This window comes from Phyllostomus hastatus, unplaced genomic scaffold (genome assembly GCF_019186645.2).
Source record: "Phyllostomus hastatus isolate PE091 unplaced genomic scaffold, TTU_PhHast_1.1 phas_scaffold_21, whole genome shotgun sequence".
Lineage (NCBI taxonomy): Eukaryota > Metazoa > Chordata > Mammalia > Chiroptera > Phyllostomidae > Phyllostomus > Phyllostomus hastatus.
Window position 1 is genome coordinate 24,729,471 of NW_025334017.1, and position 6,000 is coordinate 24,735,470.

Here is a 6,000-nt window from a genome sequence, read left to right on the forward strand (position 1 = left end):
TCAGTAACTTAAAAAATAAGTCTTAGAGCCACCTAAGCAGGAGAAAGTTAATGGTGCCTTATTTTCTCTTGCTTTTTTTTTTCTCTCTCTCTCAAAAAGGAAGAAAGAATGTGGAGGGGGTAGTGAATGTGTTTAGCACATTCCTTCTCACACACCAAACCATAACATTTCCGGGGAAGAACAACACATATCTTAGGGTTCTCAAAGTGGGAGCTGTGCATCACCAGTGGAACGCCTGTTGATTTTGGCTCTCACGCAGATGGAGAGCTTTTATTTTTAAGCTTATACATTTATGGTAATGTGAGTTATAAAAACCTCAAACTTGCTTATCAAGCTCATGATCTCATAGATACTATTGCTTAGGATGAAGCTAAAGTGTGAAAAAATTAATAAATTATTTTAAAGAATCACATTGAGTTACACTAAGATAAGAATTAAGTTACATTAAGAAAGAATTACATTAAGATAAGGTAGTATCCAAAAACTAAAATTTGGGAAACAGAGTTTATTTCTTATATTAAGTAACAGTTTTAGAAGCATTTATGTTGTATGTCTTTATAGCTGATTTAATACATCCAACTAATCACATTCTATTCCCTATCTTCTACTTTGACTGGTTATAAATGCCAACCCTGACTCAATTGCTTGACATTACAAAGTATCAGCCTCATTTGTGGGAAAAATGCTTACTGTGGCAAGCTCCACATGGGACATCTTCTCCCAATTTTCCTTCTCATTCAAGCATTCAGATTCAGCATTTATCTATAAATGCACTCCCTTGTGATTATGCCTCATCCTAACTTTCTCTTATCAGTAGGTCAGCCTTGCCTTTCTCTCCTAGTCCTTCTGTTCACCGCTTCCGAGCTGCATGTCTTTGAAACTTCCGTCTAGCAATTTATTTTTCTATCTGGCACTAAATGTACATTATTTGCTTTATCCATGACATTTTTATCCACTCTTCTTCCTAGTTCTTTCTGCCTACTGCAACACTCGGAGAAAATAATGACAATGAAAATAGTTAGATGTAATTACTGGCTATTTTGATAAAATTAAGTGTAGTTTGCCCCTGTTCTATTCTAGGTATATTCTAACTAAGTAATTGACATTAGTCCTCTGAAGTCAAAGTGTCCTCCCTTCCGGGGAGGCTGGATAAAACTCATGTTATCTTGCTTTGCTGCCTGCCTTTTCTTACGTCTGAGGCAGACTTCCTATTCGGCTGTTAGGACAGCACAACAAGAATCGGAGGAGACAATATCACTGAGTACGCTTCAGTTCTCTGAGAAACCCATGACTTCCTTAATGGAACTAAGAGACAATGGCTCCATTTGGTACAAACCACTTAAAGTGAGTCATTTCTGCAGATGCAGTCTTACCCAATTTTTGTTAGTTTTGATATCAGAGCTAACCTTTCCTTGACCTTATCCCCAAATTTTGGAGTTGTGTCCTATTTGAAGCCTTAGTGAATTACTATGGTTCCTGTAGGGCCTTCCTGTCTTAATTTGGTGCCCATTTGTAAAGGAATCTTGGCCAACGAGGTTTTTGTTGATTAAAACTTGTGGCCATAACAAGAATATCCTTCCCCAGTGAATGTGTGGATTTAAGGGCATAGTATGCCTGTCCATATGGAGTCGAGAATAACAAATGCAAATGGGCTTTGGAGATGTTACTTAAAGAGACATTTGAAGAAAGTTCAAGAAGAATAGGAAACTATAGTAGGGATAGGAGGTTGTAAAGATGTTAGGTGAGCCCAGAGGGAAAAGAAATACATTAGTTTTAGGTAGATAAGTTATCTAGAAAAGGCTTGAAAAGAGGAAACAGCAGCTTCTATCAATTCTGTCACTAATCTAACAGATGGAAGAGATTTTTTCTGTTTTCTTTTGTTCTAATTTTTTAAAATTTAAGCTTTATTTTTTCCACTACCATTTAGTTCCCTTATACTCCCCTGCTCCTAGCAATCACCACACTGCTGTCCATGTCCTTGAGTCGTTTTTCCTTTTTGCTCAACCCTCCACCCCTCCACCCCTAACCTCCCCCCACACCCACCCCTGCCAAAAGAGATCTAGAGATGAGAAATTTGATAAAAGAGCTCAGGATGGAATCCAAATAGAACTAACTACTCAAGCAATATCTGGAGGTTGCAGAAAGAAAGCCATCTTGGGATCAAGGACACTAACTAGTGGCTAGAACTGAGCTGACCAGGAATCGAAGTTTGAGAAACAGTCTGGGTTAAAATTGGGTTTAATGAGTTAAGAATCATCAAGCTGATTTAAGAGGCCAGAATGTATTCTGATCACTCCGGATAATTTGTAGGCTAAAATTTCCTCATTGCAGAACCACGTTGAAATGTGTCTAAGTGACTGACTGGGCTGAAATAACAAGACGCGGAAAGGATGGGAAATAGAGATGAAATAATAATAAAATAAAAGGAAAAAGCCACTGTCCATATGGCAGGTGGCAATGAGGAAACTTCCCAGGCATGGAGTTCTAGGGAGATCCTTTCTGGGACTACTCTGATATATTTTAGTCCCAACATATAAAAAGGATTATTTTGAGGTATGATATCTTTCTAGAATCCTCAAATCCTTCTCTGTCTGGTCCTGAGAATTAACTAAGATGGTTTAAAAAATACACTTAAAAATACACACTGATATCCTATGCATAACTGAAGCATAATTAAGCACAAGGGAAGTGTAAGCACATTTATTTACCTTCAAATCAGATTTTCCTGATGTCAGAGTTAAACCAAAGAAGCACATGACCAAATCCTTTATTCTCTACCTTTCTACCACAGTGGCTTTGTTCTTCCCTACCGTTATCACTTAGGTTTGGTGTGCAATGGTATGTTTTTGATTTCTTATGATTCAGATTACTTTTAACTTCCTTTGTTTTGGATATGATAAAACTCTGAACACACTTTTCTTAGAGCTCCCCACTCCTCACCACAAAGACCAGTTTTATTTTAAATAGAGTTTTTGTTGTTATTTTAAAAACAAATTCGAAATTAGAAAATTGAGTCGAGAGGTTATCATAGACAGCACAAAATTTTCATTTGGGGATGTGGAAGAGACTGGGCAATGTATTAAAATGAAATGACTTGGTGGTAGAATCAGATCTCTAAGTAAAAAATGAAAACAGGGCATATGACACTGGGCTATCTTAGAAATGGGAGACCCGTGTCGAGTGTCAGTAATAGATGGCACCTGGCTCAGGGACAGCCATCGGCCAGATAAGACAAACCTGGGGATCCTATCCTGGGCTCTTTATTTAGTGTCCTATTTATTTTATCCTGTGGTGGGATAAAAATTCAGGGGGGAATTAACAAAGGAGAGAAAAAGATGATTCATTCGGCAGGCAATGAGGTGAGAGTTTCCTAAACAGGCACTTGGCCCCAGAGTGCAGGAAGAATTAACCGTTCATATACACAAGCCTGAGACAGCAGGTAGGGTAGGTAGGTGGGATGGATAGGGTTTTTTTCGAGAAGAGAACAACTAAAACCACATTAAAAAGTTGCCATACTTTCACTTCCTTCTGTACCATTTCTCAGTCTTGATTTCTCACTGCTTCCTCTACATCTTCCCATCATGGTATTAACAACTGCCAAGTCTCACATTAGGAAATTGTTGAAAAGGAGCCACACTCTGATGAATACCTATAACTATTCATGTCCAAAACAAATTGAGAATTCATGTCCCCCTCCTGCTGTCTCCATCTTTCTTTCCAAACACAAACATGTGTGTCCTTGATATTTAGGCTCTTTTGTCGTCCTCAGCAACTACTGCCCCCCAGCCCCCACCCCACGGCGTCCCTGATGCTCACCTGTAATTTCCCCGTCCCTGTGGAACGGCCCTGATCAGACACCATGCTCTCTGCTCTACACGTAAACCGAGCAGCTATTTATACACACTCAGTGGATATTCATGCAGAAGATCTTCCCTTGTGTCTGTAGCTTCCAGAGATTCTAAACTCTGTCACAAGACCACACACAGCCTTTAGCAATTCATTTTAAAAAATTAGTCCTATTCTTCTTAGGTGCCTCATATGGCACCTGGAGTTTCCTCCTCCTGTGCTCTGTGCCAAGTGAGTCAATGTTCCCAACCCGTCTCTCCTCAGAAAGAAGTTGCTGTCTTTCCTTGGATTTCAAAGCACTTTGTTGCCCAGTGATATCAGCTTTTTGATGAGTTAAATGAAAAGTATGATTGTATTGATCGCCCTGCCCTTTCTTTTTGTTAAGGTAAAAACAATGTTCTTTCTAGTTCTCTACATCCTAGATGGGAGTGGAATTATGTTTACTTTGAAATATATTTGATTTGGGCTGATGGCATAATAAGCATGCAGATATTTCTAACCAGTAGTTACAAATGTGAGACAGAAGACATGAAAATTCAGGTTTTACTTGTAGCTGTGATTGATCATCAAAGTTGAAAGAATAGAGACTTTAAGAGCAGAGTAATCTGGATAAAAAAGAGCTGATGGTTGGAGACACAGAATGAAATAATTGAACTTACTGTAAAAAAGATAATGTTTGTGTATGCTTTTGATGGGAAGTGGATGGTTGAGCAAATTAGTAATTATACTTCCTTTATAATCTTCTGTCATTCCAGTCCTATGTCTGATTTCCTGCTATCCATGCCTTTTAGTTAAAGCAAAATTCTTCCTAGAGAATCATCTAAAGTCTTTCCACTCTTCTTTCTCGGTTAGTTGATATTAATACCTTCTGGCTTTATCAGCACAGAAAGAAATCACCATTTCTTTTATGGTCTTCTTTTAAATTCCCTTAATTATTTAAAGTGGTGCTGCTCCAAATAGCTAAAGACTAATTAAAAAAACCAACTGGTGATTCATTCATTTCCTCCACCAGAGCCACATCTCAGCCCAAGGGCTCAGGATGGCAGCAGCATGAGGTTAATTCTGGAATCACAGGCTGCTTCCTTGAGAACTGTTAGTTTCACTGCTCATCTCCTCTGGATGGGGAGCTCCCACTGATTGCATATACAGAATAACAGATGAGAATTTGGCTCTCTGATTGGGAATTAGGTATTTTGAGCAAAATTAAGTATGGTGTAGGTAGGGCAGATTAGGTTGAAAAGAACTCTGCTCTGATGAAGCTCTTAAAATATACATACACGTACACACCCACCAGACAACAAAGCCAGTGTTCACCCCGAAGAATGAGGTAAGGCTCCAAACATCTGCAGTCTCCCACCAATTTTCCAGCAGTGGCAATCCAGTGTGCTAATTAAAGTGATGAAGGCTGTGGACTCCGGGTTTAAATCCCACTGCATGACCTACTAGCTGGTAACCTTAAAAAATTACTTGTTCTCCCTGAGTTTCAGTTTTCACTAATGTTAAGTAGGGGCTGGCAGATGTCCAAGTCATATGAAAAGATACACGAAAGGTTGAGTCTTATGCGGACTCATGAAAATCACATGAGGTATTGTATCTGAAAGCACTAGGCATAGTAATTGTCATATAGTAAGAAATCTAAAGACATTACTTGAATCTGAATTTTCTGTGGAAAAAGTGTCTTTTGCAGAGCAAATTATCATGCCCTAATTTGTCTTTTATGCAAATCTAAAGGTTCATATCATGGATTTGTATCAAGCACGCTAATACTAAAAAAATCCTCCTTTTTCATTTATAAATATTCTTTTATAAAAAGATGAATTTTAATATGTTTTAAGGGATCTTTATTTTTAAATCTTTATTGCATATTTTTCCATTACCATTTAGTCTTCTTATACTCCCCTCTCCCCAAGGAATCTTCATTTTTGAATAATAGAGTCAAATAAATTTTATGATATTAATTTGTTTTTAAAAGAAATGCTTATTTTTAATGTGACATTTGATAAATAAAATGATTTGGGAAAATATATCATGTGGAAATTTTCATATGCAAATATAGCATAAAGTTAGTGTATTTAGGATTCTGAAGGAATCATCAAATTCATATTTCCAGTTATATGATTATAAAGGGTATATTAATATTTTAAAGACATTTTA